At 50.4% G+C, this 16,087-nt stretch overlaps 1 long non-coding RNA gene across 4 annotated transcripts in view; it reads left to right on the top strand.

The window, feature by feature from the left end:
* The first annotated feature begins 698 nt into the window (after positions 1-698).
* Positions 699-16,087, top strand: part of LOC103352266 (uncharacterized) — a 46,009-nt gene continuing 30,620 nt past the window's right edge. For 2 of the 4 annotated variants that reach the window (XR_007923116.2, XR_007923117.2), the window contains exons 1-3: positions 699-1,241; positions 2,193-2,289; positions 2,436-2,589. This is a non-coding gene — a long non-coding RNA (uncharacterized lncRNA). Of the gene's footprint in view, positions 1,242-2,192; positions 2,290-2,435; positions 2,590-6,574; positions 9,095-16,087 lie in introns of those variants that run through there. The other 2 variants (XR_007923118.2, XR_519757.4) reach the window with 2 other exon arrangements.

Below are 16,087 nucleotides of genomic sequence, written 5' to 3' on the forward strand. Positions count from 1 at the left end.
GAACCTGGAATTCCCCAGGAATTTTCAGGCATGGAGAGGAACGCTCAGTAGAAGGTCTGCTTTGTGGAAAGTCCAGCTTTTTCATCTTCAAACAATCAACATTCATCTAACTTCTCAGCCCTAATTACACAGTAACTAAATAAAAAAGAACTTGCAGATTTAACAAATTTGATTTCTCCCAAATTTAAGTGTTGACTGCAAATTTAATTTAGGGGCTCACAAATCTATTGAGCAGATCCTCCTGGTTGTTTTAAATCAACTTAAGGAGTCAAAACACGCAAGCAATATTTCAATCCTATTTTACTGTTAATTGACACATGATAATTATACTTATTTATAGGGTACAATCTGATGTTTCCATACATGCATACATTGCATAGCCATCAAATCCGGGTAATTAGCACATCCAGCACCTCAACTAGAGAGCAATATTTCAAAGATTGCAAAACTAATTGGTGCTTGATATAAAAATGGCTACCTGCAATGTGATACTAATTCCATTGTCTGCGTTTCTGCGTCTCTGTTTTGTTCTCCTTAGTACCCTTAGTACCTCCTTAGTACTTCCTCACTCACCATAGCCAAGGCTGTCTAGAATGAGTCAATGCTTTAAGTCTCTTTAGGACCTGTGTGTGCCCCGGGCGCGCGCGCTCGAGAGAGAGACTTAGAATATTTTATTTTTATTCAAAGTGATCTTTCAGAGGCGTGGGAACACGTCGGTGCTGTATATTCCTCCAGTGCAAACACAAAAGAGGAAAAGGCAAGAGGAAGAAATAGTTTAAGGTGTGTTTCCAAGGCAGGGCAGCTGCAGCACCTCGGCCCACCGACTGGCTGACTCAGAGCCCGTCCGAAGTCGGCCGCGGCCCAGCACCGGGCTCCGCAGACACGACCCGGGAACCGCCCAGCCCCGGGGCGTCCCTGCCGTCCGCACCCCGGTCCCCGCGGCCGCGACCCGGGCCCGCAGCACGCACGCTCCCGCCCCAGCCGGTCTCCGCCTTTCCTCCGGCCCTGGGTTTTTGCGCAGCCGCCGGGGGCATCCCGGCTCCCTCTTGGGCGGTCTGGCTGCGTGCACTTCCCGCGCCTCTGCTGCGTGGGGCTACGGGGCTGTCCCCCGGGGCGTGCGGGGGCCGTGCGCGGCGCAGGCCTTCCCCCTACCCCGGGTTCACCCCGTTCACCAGCGAGGGGAGCCGGTGCCGCCCTGCTCCGGGCTGGGGGCAGGGGCTGAGGCCAGCGGGAAGACGAGGGTGAGCAGGGGGCGCTGGGGACTGCACCTCCGGGGACCCCCGCCTCCGTGCTGACCTCACGCCGCCCAAGTGTGGCCGCGGAGTCGCGCGGGGCCGTGGGCGTTCAGCGGGCTCAGCTTCCTGGGCTCGCGTGGGCTGGGCCTAGGACCTGGGTCCTGGGCCCTGGGCCCGCCCCTTCCCCGTGACCCAAAAAGCTCCTCTGGAGGCACCATCGCGTCCTATGTCCCCTGGGAAGCGCCCACCCAGGGTCTGTCACTGGCCCTGCAGGTCCCCGTGGTTTGGGGGACGTCCCAGGCTCTGGTGCTGGGGGAACCGAGCCTGGGCAGGGGCCGCAGCAGGCCGGGGAGCAGCCGGAGGATGGTTTTGGGGCGACGGGCGCCCCTCCTGGGAACCCACACCCCTCCTTGCTGCCTCTGTCCCGCGCCCCAGGTCTGTTACCTCCCGCTGGGTCCTGCTGAGGCCGCTTCCCAGCTCTGCAAACCTGGTGTCTGCAGAATCTCTCCGGCCTGGGCTGGGCACCCCGGGCCCTCCTGTGGTGGGGGAGGGGAGACGTCAATCAAATCAGTGACAGCTGCCACCTAGGAGACCACAGGAGGTATCCTGGGCCGCCTTCAGGAAGCCTGAAGCCATTGGCCTCTTCCTGCCCCCTTGTCACAGTCCCCCTGGAGTGCGCTGGGGTGTGCTCACCTGCCCTGCCCTTGGGTCTCCGGAGACGGGGCTGTGCCGTGGGAGGCCAGAGGCATGGCATCCGGTAGCAGAACAGTGGGGCCGGCTGCAGGGCTGCAGCCTGTCCCCCGGGGTGTGCACGGATCAGTCTGCAGCTGGGACTGTTCCTGAGACCACCAGCGTGAGTGTGTGCGAGAACGTATCCAGGGACAGTGCCAGGGCTGTGAGACGCACAGCACCCGTCTGCGGCTTCTCAGATCCCATTGGCTTCTTTTCTGTTTGTAGAGTGGACTCTGCCCCTGGTACTTGACCCCTCAGGGGGACCCCCAGGCCTCAGCCCCAGCGGGAGTCTGAGAGTCCGCTTCCAGTTGCAAGGCAGAGGGTAAGTATCTATCTCCCTGGGGGCCTCATTGTGCCTCCTGCCCAGGCACACTGACACCCTGGGGCTCTCTGTCACCAGCACATGGCCCTATCTTATCCCTACTGGGGCGGGCCTCCCCGGACAAGTTTGCTGTGTTGCCTCCCCAGATGCACCCACACCTCTACGGCTCCAGGACAACGGGGACCCCACTTACATTTCAGCAATGTTGCTCTGACTCCGGGGAGCAGAGTGGACGAGAACCTGTGTCCGAGGCTCCTGCCACCGTCCAGGCGGCACACGGTGGCAGCTTGGACAAAGAAGGTACAGTGCAGGGTGACTGTGGTTAGGTGGGGCATGCACGTGGTAAGAGAGGGGACTGGGTTTGTTGCGGATTGGCTAAGGGCAAGGGGCGAAGTCGAGGATGATTCTAAGATGTGTGTCCTCGTCACCTGGGCGAGTGATGGTGCTGTTTATCGAGGTGTAGCACACTGGGGAAAGTGCAGATTTGGGCTGTGGGATTGGCAGGTGCTCAGTTAGCCCAGTTTGGGAGCACTTCAGCATGAGTGCCTGTTCTGTGTCCAGGGGGACATGTGCTGGAGCTCAGGGAGAGGTGGGGTGAGGAATAAAGGCGGGGTCTTCACTGTGTGTAGGTGTTTGAAATCCCGGGGAGGAAGCTGGTCCGTGCCTGGGCTCCAGCCCTCGGAATGGGGAGTGAGACCACTTGGGTGCGTGCTGGCAGAGAAGGGGTCAGGAGCCCAGGGTGTAAAATGCTGTGGGTAGTGCGGTGAGGCCGGCGCCCATCACCGTTGGGGATGGCAAGGTCATGGTGATTTGGGAGAGGAGCATTAGCCCGTGTAAAGTCTTGTTTGGAGCGGCCCGGGAGAACTGCAGGTGAGGCCGTGGGATACTTCACATAAGGAACAATCCGGAGGAGTTTTGTGTAATGGGAGCTGACAAATAGGCTGGTAATTGGAGAGAAACAGGGAGTGGGGGAGCTTTTTAAAGACGTTTGTAAAACAGCCTGTTAATTTAAATCTATTTTACACACCTTGACTGAGATACACTTTACAGCCTGTATTATTCAATCCCTTTATGTGTGTAGTTCAATGATTTGTACCAAGTTGTGCAACCATCACCATAAACCAGCTTCAAAACGTTGCCGCCCCCACCCCCACCTCCCAGTAAAATCTCATTTACAGTTTATCCAGGTCCCACCTGCAGCTCCAGGCAGGCACTTAATCCACTTTTTGTTTCTCTAGAATTGCGTTTCATGGGAATGTCACATAGGGAAATCATACAATGTGCTGTCACTTGCGTGGGGCTTCTGCTTATTGTGGGGTTCATGCATGTTGCAGCAAGCACTGGTGTTCTGACCCTCGGTGTTGCTGTGTCATAGCGTTGTGAGGACAGGCTGCATTTATTGATCCTTTCACCTGCTGATGGGTGTTTGGGTGGGAGAAGTTTACTATTGAAGGTGGGGCTTGGATTAGTCTGCTTGAGCTGCCGTGAGAAAAATGCTACAGACGGGGTGACTCAAACAGCAGATGAACCTAGGTCTCTCCTAGTTACAGAGGTTGGGAACTCAAGGTCAGGACCAGCATGGCTGGGTTGGCTTGCGGATGGCCACCTTCTTGCGGTGGCCCCGTGGGACTTTTCCTCTGCCTGTGTGTGAGAGGGGGTGATAGGGGTGGGGGAAGGGAAGGAGAGCACCTCTGGTGTTGCCTCTTCTCCTAAGGACACCAGTCTTCTGAGATTAGGGTTCCACCCCCAGTGATCTCAGTGAATCCTGAAGGCCCTTTCTCTGTCTACACTGGGGGTTAGGATTTGATAGGAATTTTGGGGGGGACACGATTCAGTCCACACCGAGGATACCGTATCATCCTTGGCTGACTTGGTACGGGGTTTCTCATCTGCGGTGCTGCTGACGTCTTTGGCTCCAATCATTCTTTGTTGTGGGGACGGTCCTGGGCAGTGTAGGCTCTTAGACTCCCTGATCTCTCTCCCGTCAGATCCCACTAGCACAATCCCAGCGCTGACAGCCCGGAATGTTCCCAGGCACTGTGAAATGTTCCTGAGGGGAGCTAGAGGACAGAACATTTACTCTTGGCTGAGAAACACTGATGGGGTAGGAAGGAAATTGATGGAGAGAGGGAGAAAGGAGAGAGAATGCAAGAGTAACTCAGTTCCTGTTGAGCAGGTGATGGGCGAGCAGTGTGCTGATTGGCTCCTGATGGGAGCAGAAATAATTCATCTACTGGGGCAGGAGGAAGGACACAGAGTGGTAGATTTGCTGGGGAGAGGATGTGCTAGTCTTCTTTTTCTTTTCTTTTACTGATACCTGGTAATTTTACGTCTTTATCGGATGCATTACAATGTTTCAATATATGTATATGCTGTGTTATGATCAATCAGGGTGATTAGTGCCTCTGTCACCTTAAACATTTAGCATTTCTTTGTTGTGAGATTATTCAAAATCCTCTTTCCTAGCTGTTTGAAATACAAGATGCGTGACTGCTGTGCAAAGATCCCTACGGTGTTAAGGAATACCAGAACTTACTATGCTGTCTAGCTGTAGCTCTGTCTTCACTCCCCATCCCTCTTCAGCCTATGGTAACCATTACTTTTAAAAAAATTTATTTGGAAGGCAGAGTGACAGAGAGAGAGAGAGGTGGAGACAGAGGGGGAGATCTTCAGCTGCTGGTTCACTCCCCTGATGCCTACCACAGCCAGGTTTGTGCGAGACCAAAGTCAGGAGCCTGGAACTCCATCTGAGTTTCCCACGTGGGCGGCAAGAGTCCAAGTATTTGGGCATCCTTCTCTGTCTTCCCAAGTGTATTAGCAGGAAGGTGGATCAGAAGCAGAGTAGCTGAGACATGACCCAGAGCTCTGATATCCCAAGAGGTGGCTTTGACCTGCTGTCCCACAACTCCTGCCCAGCACTGTGCTCCTTCTGTGAGGTGAACTTCTTCAGATCCAACAAACGAATGATCATGATGTATTTTTTTAATTATTTTTTAAATTTTATTTATTTATTTATTTATTTATTTTTTTGACAGGCAGAGTGGACAGTGAGAGAGAGACAGAGAGAAAGGTCTTCCTTTGCCGTTGGTTCACCCTCCAATGGCCGCCGCGGCCGGTGCGCTGCGGCCGGCGCGCTGCGGCCGGCGCACCGCGCTGATCCGATGGCAGGAGCCAGGAGCCAGGTGCTTTTCCTGGTCTCCCATGGGGTGCAGGGCCCAAGCACCTGGGCCATCCTCCACTGCACTCCCGGGCCACAGCAGAGAGCTGGCCTGGAAGAGGGGCAACTGGGACAGAATCCGGCGCCCCGACCGGGACTAGAACCCGGTGTGCTGGCGCCGCAAGGTGGAGGATTAGCCTAGTGAGCCGCGGAGCCGGCCTCATGATTTTTTTAAGATTTATTTATTTATTTGAAAGTCAGACTTATACAGAGAGAGGAGAGGCAGAGAGAGAGAGAGGTCTTCTATCTACTAGTTCACTCCTCAACTGGCTGCAACAGCTAGAACTGCACTGATCTGAAGCCAGGAGCTTCTTTCGGGTCCCCTATGTGGGTGCAAGGGCCCAAGGACTTGGGCCACCTAATACTGCTTTCCCAGGCCATAGCAAAGAGCTGGATCGGAAGTGGAGCAGCCGGGACTAGAACCAGTGCCCAGATGGGACGCTGGCGCTTCAGGCAGGGCGCTAACCTGCTGAGCCATAGCATTGGCTCCATGATGATGTATTTGTCTTTCTGTGGCTGGCTGCTTTAAGTTAGCACAGTGTCTTTCAGACTCATTTATGTTGTTGGAACCAGCAGGATTTCATCCCCTTTATGGTTGAATAATATTCTAGCATGTTTATAACCACAGTGGGAAAAGGGTAGTCTGAAGTAAATGGATTTCCATATGCAAAAGAATGTAACTTGACTCCTCTCTCTTACCATATACAAAAATCAACTCAGAAATGAACCAAAGACTTATTTGTAATGTCCGCATCCACGTAACTAGTAGCAGAAAGCGTGGTTTCTTACATTTGTGTTTCTCAGTGAAATCGGTCATCTCTGGGGAGAGCAGGGTCGTGCTGCCCACAGTCAGCCATGTTTGATTGAGAAAATGTCTGCGGGACGGGGAACTGGTGTTTCTTTGGGAGCTGATACAACCCCACTTCCCCTCTCAGAACGACAGCATGCTGTTTAACCCACTTTCTACAGTTCACCACGTTTTCGCGTTCTTGACATAGGCGTCCTGTCAGATTGGAAGTTACCTGGTGATGGGTATTCTTCTGTGCATTGTTGTGTCTCTTAGAGCAGATGGCTGCCCGTGGTGCGTGCTCAGTAAATGTGGAATGGAAATCAATTGTCATCGGAATTACATTATCTTTACTTTCTAAAGAATTTGCCTTCTGAAAGTAGCAGCTCTCCTAGAACTGACTGGTAAGCTAATAGCTTGACGCAGAAACTGATGCTCTGTTACTATGATTTGGGGCACGCTTTCTTTTTCTTTCCCTAATAATAATCTTATCAATAAAGCTGGATAATGCAAGTCAGTACCTCTCAAGCTTCAATCTCTGCACAAATTTGTTGGGGTAGAGTGAAGCCATAAGTTCTGCATTTCTACAAAACACCCAAATAATGTTGATACTTTTGGTTCATGAACCACAATTTGACCAGAAGGATCCAGGCACAGAGAAGACTGGACTGCCCAAGTGACTGGAAGGGCTGAAGCCGAGAGCTAGCAAAGTCAGCACAGAAGCTGGGAGGCCGGGAGCACTGACTTCCCAAGCACCATGTGGGTTCAGACTCAGATAGGGACAGTAGGGATCAGATAGGGACAGTAGGGATCAGTGTCTTGCTGTGGGTTCAGAATTCAAAATGGCCTCGGTAGCTCAGAGACGTGGAGGGAAACCAACACAAGTGAAGGTCAGAGAGCCAAGTAAAGGACATCGTGTGACAGAGGAAAATCCCCAGCTTTTACATCTCTGATGAACAATAGATACTCGTAGAACTGAAAAATACCTGGACGTCATGCGTACCCAGGGCTGATCCTGACTCAGTAGTACAGAGCTCTGGTTTGGAAATCAAGTGTAAAAGCCCCTTGTTGGCCAGCATCGCAGAGGCCGAGAGGCTCAGCTATGACTTGATTTATGAGTCTGACACGTCTGATACAAAGCGAGGACTGATCCATGATTTTTGAGAGAGATCCAGAGATGTCAAGCCTGCAGAGACAGCTGCAGTACCGGGATTTTGCCTTGTCCCCCAGAGCCCAAATTGCAGGAGATTCTACCGTCTGACTTTTATTCATTGCGTGACTTACATAAAGCAGATATCTCACTGAATTAACTGTACCGTTGCCGCTGCCTAGGCACGTCTTATGGTGTACATACATCACTCACCTGCCCCCTCCCATGTAAAATATCCACCCAGCTGTCAAAGCTCGAGAAACCCAGGCTTCTGGGTATCAAGGTCAACTTCCACTTTAGACTGGGGCCTTTGCAGAACTGTCACTTGGAAATCCACCACTTGTCCGGGACGAGACGCTCCGCATTGTCAAGGGCAGACATACTGAGTGGCCAAGCTAGGAACCAGAGGAAAAATTCTGCCATGTTCAACCCACGGTCGGTTGGCAGCCTTGGCTGCCCCAGCTCTGGGTGGAGAGCATTTTGGGGAGGGGGAGTGAAGTAAGTTAAATCCATCTTCTTCAGGCTTTTGTACACAGGAGTGACACTTTCTTTTTTCCCCACAAGTTGTCATTAAGTGATGGTAAGATTTTATCAACAGTCGCTTCCTGAGCCCAGCTGAGTGCTGGGTACGGGGACTCCAATGTCACAGAAGCTCTGTAATCCCTCTGCCCAGTGATATTCTCTGTGAAGAGCTGGGAAGGCGAGAGGGAATTTCTCTCCTGGTCAGTATCTTTAACACAGTCGGAGTTCGCGGCAGTGGGACATTTGAAGGGTTTTTTGTTTTTCTTTTCTGCGTGTTTTATTAGATTAAGATGACACAAAGAAGCCGGTAGATGTCTCAGTGTCCCTCTGCTACTAGGAAGGCATTTGGTCTCATTTCTATTTTCACTACAGATAAGTGAAAATTCTGAACTGCGCAGACAGCCCTCACAAACAACAAGTTCAGGAAAATGCTATCAGAGTTTCAGTGTTTTCTTTGGCCTGAGAAATCTGATTAGTTAAATGCTAAATTGTTGCTAAAATAGATTTATCAGTGGGCAGCCTTTTGGAGAGAAATCGCTCCACCCAATTATGTCGTGATTTCTTTATTCATTAAATATTTCAGTGTCTAGACATTGGGTTGGATGTTCTATGGACATAAAAGTTGTTGTCCTCAAATGCTTGGAATAATAAAAATAGTTACTGTTTATTGGGAGAATTTGTTGTGCCAAACTTTGTACACACAATTTTGTTTAATCTTCCCAACAACCCTTCTGAAATAATATTATTCATTGAATAAAACGCATAAAGACAGAGGCTGCAAGAACATGCTAGGAATGTGTCTAAAGTCACTTAACTATGGCCAGGCGTTTAGCCTAGTGCTTAAGTTGCCCATGTCTGCCAGAGCACAGGGATTCAGTTCCCAGCTCGGGCTCCTGTTTCTAGCTTCCTGCTCATGTGGACCCTAGGAGGCAGTGGTGATGGCTCAAGTGATCGGGTTTCTGTCACTACCTGGATTATGTTCCTGACTTCTGACTGAGGTCCCGCCTGGCCCCAGACGGTGCAGGCATATGGAAAGTGAATCGGCCCACAGTGCTGCCTCGCTCTCTCTCTCTCTCTCTCTCTTTCCCTCTCAAATAAAAACAATAACAGAAACAAAGTCACTCAGCTAGCAAGTGGTCAGGCATATTTTTCTTTCTATAATTTGTAATTTGACCATTGCTCTGTCCTTTCTCCTGTAGGCCTCGTATGAGAGAGCATTTCTCGTCGATCCTATCAGCAGTAGGCTCTTGATCTCAGGCCTGAGTTTTTGGGCTGTCTTGAGTGTTGGCAGATGTGTGTCCTCTGAGAGTGAGCTTGACTTCTGAAAACAACCCGATGTCCTTGGCACCAGGCCTGGTAAACACGGTGTCTGATACCATTCCCATTCTAAATTGCGGTGAGACAGGACTGTTGTCTGTTTCCAGCAGAGACATCCAGATATGCTTTATTTTACTGAAATCAGCTGCACTGAGAAAGAGTTCCCACCCCATACAATTCACTCATGAAAGCCCACAGTTCAGTGACTTTGGTGGATTCACAGACTTGTGCAACCATCGGCACTATCAATTTTGGAACATTTTTGTCACCACCAGAAGAAACCCTAGACCCCTTAAGTGTCACCCCTTACTCTCCTGTTTGTTGTCCCAAGCTCTGGAAAACCACTCGTCTGTTTCTATCTCTGTTGATTTGCCTGTTCTGTGTATTTCATATAAATGGACTCATTCAATATGTGGTCCTTTGTGAGCTGCATCTGTTTAGTTTACCACTTTATTGGGGGTGTGATTGACATGCAAAAGCTGTAGAACTTTCTTATGTACATTTTTATGTGTGAGGAGCTAAGTGTATGCCCATGAGACCGTGGCCAGTCAGCGCCATAAACGCGTCACCTCCTCTTGTCTCCTCTTTTTGTGGTAAGAGTGCTTAGCGTGAACTCCGCCCTGTCAGCACATTTTTAAGTGTGAAACAGTCTCGCTGACTGTGTCTTCTCGCTGTGCGCGCCATCTCCAGAGCTTGCATGCCTTGCATGGCTGAACTTTCTACCCTTTGCTACTCCACGGTGGAGTGAAACACGGACTCTGTGACAGCCATCGTGAGCGGCCGTGCACAGAGCCGACAGTGACGATTCTGGTTTATTCCAGCTTTTTTGTGTCCCTGACCCTGAAGGGCTGAACGGCCTCCCCGTGAGAGGGCACAGCAGTAGACGGGGTTGGACGTCAGTGTTACGGATGGGTCGGCTATTCCGGGACACGCGGTGTCTCCTGCACGTCCCTCCCTCCTTTCGGTCCTTTTTGGCCTTTTGGAGCGGGATGCCGGGCTCTGCCTGGCCTTCAGAAGCTCCACACTGGAGAATGTCTCGCAGACGCCTCCCCTGCTCCTGCTCCCCCAGGTCGGCTGGGGGTCTGGACTCGCCCCCGGTTCATGCTGAGAGCGGCGCCCAGCTCTGCCGTCCCTGGCATTGCAGGACACTGCAGTGGCCGGGCAGGCTCTAAGCCTTGCCTCAGTAATCCTGCCCACAAATCCGCCTCACGTAGGACTTCAGCTGTCCTGCATCTGTGTCGAGGGCTGGTGAGCTGCTGCGGCCCACGTGGCCTCGGGCGAGTTATTCGCCCCAAAGGGCTCTGTTTTCTCGGGGTGAAGCAGCGGTGCAGTGGTGGCGGGCTAAAGGATGCGCCCCTGTGGTTGCTCGGCTTGACTTGAACCCCCCTTCTAATCTGGGTGAGTAACTTCTCTGATTCTGCGTGTCCCTATTGGCATAATTGAAACAATGCTTCCTGTGCCATAGTTTTGTTGCGAGGATTAACACAGAAAACATGTATGGGCCATGAAGCACAGGACATACTCGGTATTAATTATTGCCATGCTGCCGTGTACTCTCGCTAATGGATGGCTTTGGAGGGACACGGTCCCTGAATCTTCTGAACTCATACGCAGATATTTGTGGGTACACACTGTGTGCACTTTCTAGGGGCAGGGCTCCGTAACACACCTGAGCCTCACAAAGTCCACCTCCCTGCTCCCCAGAATTGGATGTGAGGAACTCGTCCCGACCTCCAGCATGGGGTCAGACATCTTCCCTGCTGCTTTCTCCTGAGTGTGACCCTGAACCCTCGGGGCCGAGGTTCTCAGCCATGGTCAGTACTCAGCCCATGTGTGTGTTCTGTGTTGTAGCCATCTTCTTCCCGAGCCAACAGGAAGACCCTTGAAGGGGAGGACTTAATCGTTCTCGTGTCGCCAGTAATGGGAGGCTAAGCAGAGATCCCTAAGGCAGTACATGTCCCAGAAGCACTCATGGGAAAACCAAAAGTCTGCTGAGGGACCTCCTGAAGCCACTGCTCTGCAGGCTTGGTTGGGAGGATCGGGGGAAGATCTGAGCCGCTCAGAGCCAGATCCCAAGGGTGCGCGCACTCAACTGTATCCTCTAGGGCACCAGAATTTTCCTTTGCCCAGTGTGATTGCTCTGCAGGTTGGGACAAGTTGGTAAAATGTGGGAATAACAAGTTTGCTTGAAAACACCGTGGCTCATGTTGCTTAAGCAATTTTGATGGGGAGAGAAAAGGGGAAAGCAGGTCATACCTGTTCTGCATCGTGAAATAAAACTGTAGTCAGACTACAAGGAAATCTTTTGCTTGGCTTGCCCAAGTGATTCAGGGAAAATCGGTGGTGTTTTTGGCCCGAACATCTGGACTGTTGCCATCATATTCTGTTTGACTCATGGAAACATTTTTTTTGGAACTTAGGGATCTAAGTATAGAGAAAAGAGCTTTCTTAAGAATTCTATTAAAATACTAAGAGTAGGCTTTTTAAAAAGCGAGCCCTACTGAGTTTGGGAAGATTCAAAACAGGTATTTACCTGTTCGATTTCTACCTTCTGTTGGTACCGTCTTTCTTCTAAATCCATGAAAGGAACTATGCACCAGGTCACTTCCCCGCCCAGGGTTTATATATCATTCTAGAGAAGGTAAAATAGTTCACAAAGCACTTAATTGCCCTTTGCTTTTTCAAACTATATATTTATTTTCATGTAAACATGCAGAAAAATCTGAAGATTGAGAGAAACTAATCACTTAAAATATGACCACTCATACTCACATAATCACTTACCAATTATTGCCATTTTTAAGGTATTTCTTGTGTATATTTAAAGGTGGTAGTGAGAGTGTACATGTAGGTTTGTGTCTTGCAGTATTTTTCTTGAGGAGGTAGTCTTTATAACCATCACAGTGGTCCTATGCCATTTCATTGAGTGTATGTGTCATTATTTACTTACATGAGAGCACTTCAAAAAATCTATGGAAATGGATTAAGAGGGGGAGTAGGGAAGAAAAAAATGGGTTAGAAGATAGTGTATTTTGGAAAGCCAAGACACTGTGGCCAAAAATGACCTACATGAAAGATCTCTGTGAGTGAGATTCCAGTGGCAAGAAGGGGCCGTTAAAGAAGGAGGTACCTTTCTCTGAAGGGAGGAGAGAACTTCCACTTTGACTATGACCTTGTCTAAATAAGGTCAGAGTTGGTGAACTCAAGAGGCTTCCATAGCCTTGGCAGCTCATGACAAGAGCCTCGGGTGATCACTGACATCATAAATAAGAGTGTCAATGGTTAAATCAACAACGGGAGTCACTGTGCACCTGCTCCCCATGTAGGACCTCTGTCCTTAATGTGTTGTACTATGTGAATTAATGGTAAAACTAGTACTCAAGGAGTACTTTAAACTTTATGTGTCTGTATAGATGCAAACTTTTGTAATCTTTACTTAGTATAGAGTTGATCTTCTGTATATAAAGATAATTAAAAATGAATCTTAATGAAGAGTGGGATGGGAGAGGGAGTAGGAGGTGGGGGTGGGTGGGTGAGTATGGGGGGAAGAACTGCTATAATCCAAAAGTTGTACCAATGAAATTTGTATTCATTAAATAAAAGCTTTCTATAAAAAAGAAAATTAAAAAAGATAGTGTATTTTGCTGCAAAAAGTCTTGAAACCATGCAGAGGTTTTTCATGATACACACTTTCTATAAACTTTTGAAGACTCCTCCCCTGTTGTCCTACTGATAAATGTTTAGATTGTTTCCTTGGTGTGCAACTGTGTATCGCACGCTACAGTGAGCGTCTTCGTGCATAGGGTTTCCTGCAGGTCCAGTCCTTCCTCTCTCCATTCCCCAAAGTAAAGCCAGGGCACTGGGCTTCTGCATGGGAAGGCTTGGAAGCTGTCGATGTGCACCTCCCACCGTCTTCCCGAAAGCCTTCCAGTGATTTACGCTGGCAGCTGCCTAATGAATTTTCCAGAGTTCTTGCTCAGTTTTCATTTGAATAGTGATATGGATGGAGATGGACTGCCTGGAATGACCTTCCAGGGTGCATTGTCCTCGGGATTGCCCTGGGGACCGATGGGAGTCAGGTCCCCTCAGGAATCAGCCTGCAATCATGTTCTCACCTTCTCACCACTGAGAGGCCCCTGCCGTGTTCCAAGGCTCTCAGCCGGGAGGGCGGGAGGAAGGAACAGGTGGACGTCACGAATCGGCTGCAGTTAACCTCTGGGGTCTGCTCGGAACCATCAGTTCATCTTGCAGGGCGTCGTTTACCGTTGAATGAGAAAGGGAGGTCTGCGTCCTGCATCAGATCTCAGTTTGCACAGGACCCCTGTACTGGCTTATTGTTCCACTGATTGTGTTCATGGACGCTTGGTACTGCGTCCTTAGCACCTGAGAGACTGCCTGGAGGAAGAAGGTACTCAGTGCATTTTGCTAAATGCAAGAATGGGTGAGGAGCAGCATGGGAGGTAAGAGAGGCCTTGTTTCAGAGGGATGTGTAGCAGACGTTGCTGTCTGCCAACCAAGCATAGATTTTGCTCTTCTTCCTTATTAACTAAACTCATTTTATTTCGGGTAGCAATGTACCTGGAGAAGTAACTCAGTGCCCAGTCTTTCCATGTCGCTATCATGTGACAGAGTTTGAGTCCATGAGGTATGCAGGCGCAATTTCAGAGCTTCTAGGAAAGCACATTTTTTCTCCCTCCCTCCCTCCTTCCAAAGATTTATTTATTTATTGGAACATCAGAGTTACAGAGAGGGGAAGAGACGCACACACACAGAGCAAGAGAGAGACAGAGAGACCTCCCATCTGCTGGCTCACTCCCAGATGGCCATGAAGGCCAGGACTGGGCCAAGCCAGAGCCCGGAGCCAGGAGCTTCTTCCATGTCGGGGGCAGGGGCCCCAAAACTTGGGCCATCCTCCACTGCTTCTTCTAGGTCATTAGCGGTGAGCTGGATTGGAAGTGGAGCATCCAGGACACAAATCATTGTCCTTAAAGAATACAGTGTCAGCCAGTGCCGCGGCTCACTAGGCTAATCCTCCGCCTTGCAGCTCCAACACACCGGGTTCTAGTCCCGGTTGCCCCTCTTCCAGGCCAGCTCTCTGCTGTGGCCAGGGAGTGCAGTGGAGGACGGGCCAAGTCCTTGGGCCCTGCACCCCATGGGAGACCAGGAGAAGCACCTGGCTCCTGCCATCGGATCAGCGCAGTGTGCTGGCCGCGGCGGCCATTGGAGGGTGAACCAACGGCAAAGGAAGACCTTTCTCTCTGTCTCTCTCTCTCTCACTGTCCACTCTGCCTGTCAAAAAAAAAAAAAAAAAAAGAAAGAATGAAAGAAAGAAAAGAGTACAGTGTCAGCACTGCAGGCAGCAGCTTTCCCTGCTGTGCCACAGGGCCAGCCCCCTTTCCTGCTTTCTTATATTTTTGTGAGCCTTGAGGTGGAGCGCATCTTACCACCCGCACGTGATGAAGGTAAGGATGAAAGCCGTGGGCTGAGGGTGGCAGAGAGGACACAGGAGGAGCAGGGATGCCGGCGCTGTCGTGGGCTGCACCTCAGCCCTGGACTTAGTTTTGAGAGAATGAAGCCCTTTTTTTAGGCAAACCACTCTGGGGGGGTTTTCTGTTGCATACACTGATTGCCATCCTTTTTGGTGCAAGGAACTTGGGACCCAGGATGTTTCTTTCGCCCAAGGTCATGATGAGAGCCCTGACCACAGAGAAGACCAGACACGTAGGTCTACTTAGCTAAACCATCTCGCTGATTCCCCCAAACACTCCTGCTGGGGTTTGAATGTGTCCTGCGAAGTCCATGTGTTGGGAACTTAACCCTCAATGCAGCGGCGCTGAGAGGGGGCACCATGAAGAGGTGATCAGGTGCTGAGGGCTCAGTCATCGTGGGTGGTTCATGTTGCTGTCACAGCAAGAGTGGCTGCATTAGCACAAGAGTGGGTTTGTTGCAACAGTGAATTTGACTCTCCTTCCCTTTCTCTCTTCCTCACATGCCCCCTCGCCCTTCACCTTCCTGATTGGGATGACGTAGCAAGGATACCTTCACCCATCACTCTAGCCTCCACAGCTGAAAGAAGTAAATGTCCATTCTTTATACATTGCCCAGTTCGTGGTATTCTGTTATGGCAACACAAACGGACCAAGGAAACCTGTTTCCATGATTAGCAATTTTAGACTGCAAGAGCCCTTAAAAGTGCTTTGAGATTAAATGCATTTTTTAATTTTTTTTTTTTTTTGGACAGGTAGAGTTAGACAGTGAGAGAGAGAGAGAGAGAGAGAGAGAAAGGTCTTTCTTCTGTTGGTTCATCCCCCAAATGGCTGCTGTGGCCAGCGCTGCACTGATCCGAAGCCAGGAGCCAGGTGCTTCCTCCTGGTCTCCCATGTGGGTGCATGGCCCAAGCACTTGGGCCATCCTCCAGTGCCCTCCCAGGCCACAGCAGAGAGCTAGACTGGAAGAGGAGCAACCAGGACAGAATCCGGCGCCCCAACCGGGACTAGAACCTGGGTTGCCAGCGCTGCAGGCGGAGGATTAGCCTATTGAGCCACGGCGCCAGCCAGATTAAATGCATTTTTGAGTATTTTGGGAAGAGACTTGGTGAATATTGGTTCCTGACCAGCTGGGGAACAAGGAGTACCAGGCCAGTGCTGAGGCGTGCAGGCGCTGTCCCTGTACAGTGTAGGCTGCATTCTACATGGGCAGCCCTAGAGGGATGTTTACTTAGTTATAACAGAAGATAAAATGCTAGGAGTTTGCTTAAGAATAATTTTCATTACCTTTGTTAACTCCGCCCTCGCACTTCATGGGA

This window comes from Oryctolagus cuniculus, chromosome 5 (genome assembly GCF_964237555.1).
Source record: "Oryctolagus cuniculus chromosome 5, mOryCun1.1, whole genome shotgun sequence".
In the NCBI taxonomy this organism is placed as follows: domain Eukaryota; kingdom Metazoa; phylum Chordata; class Mammalia; order Lagomorpha; family Leporidae; genus Oryctolagus; species Oryctolagus cuniculus.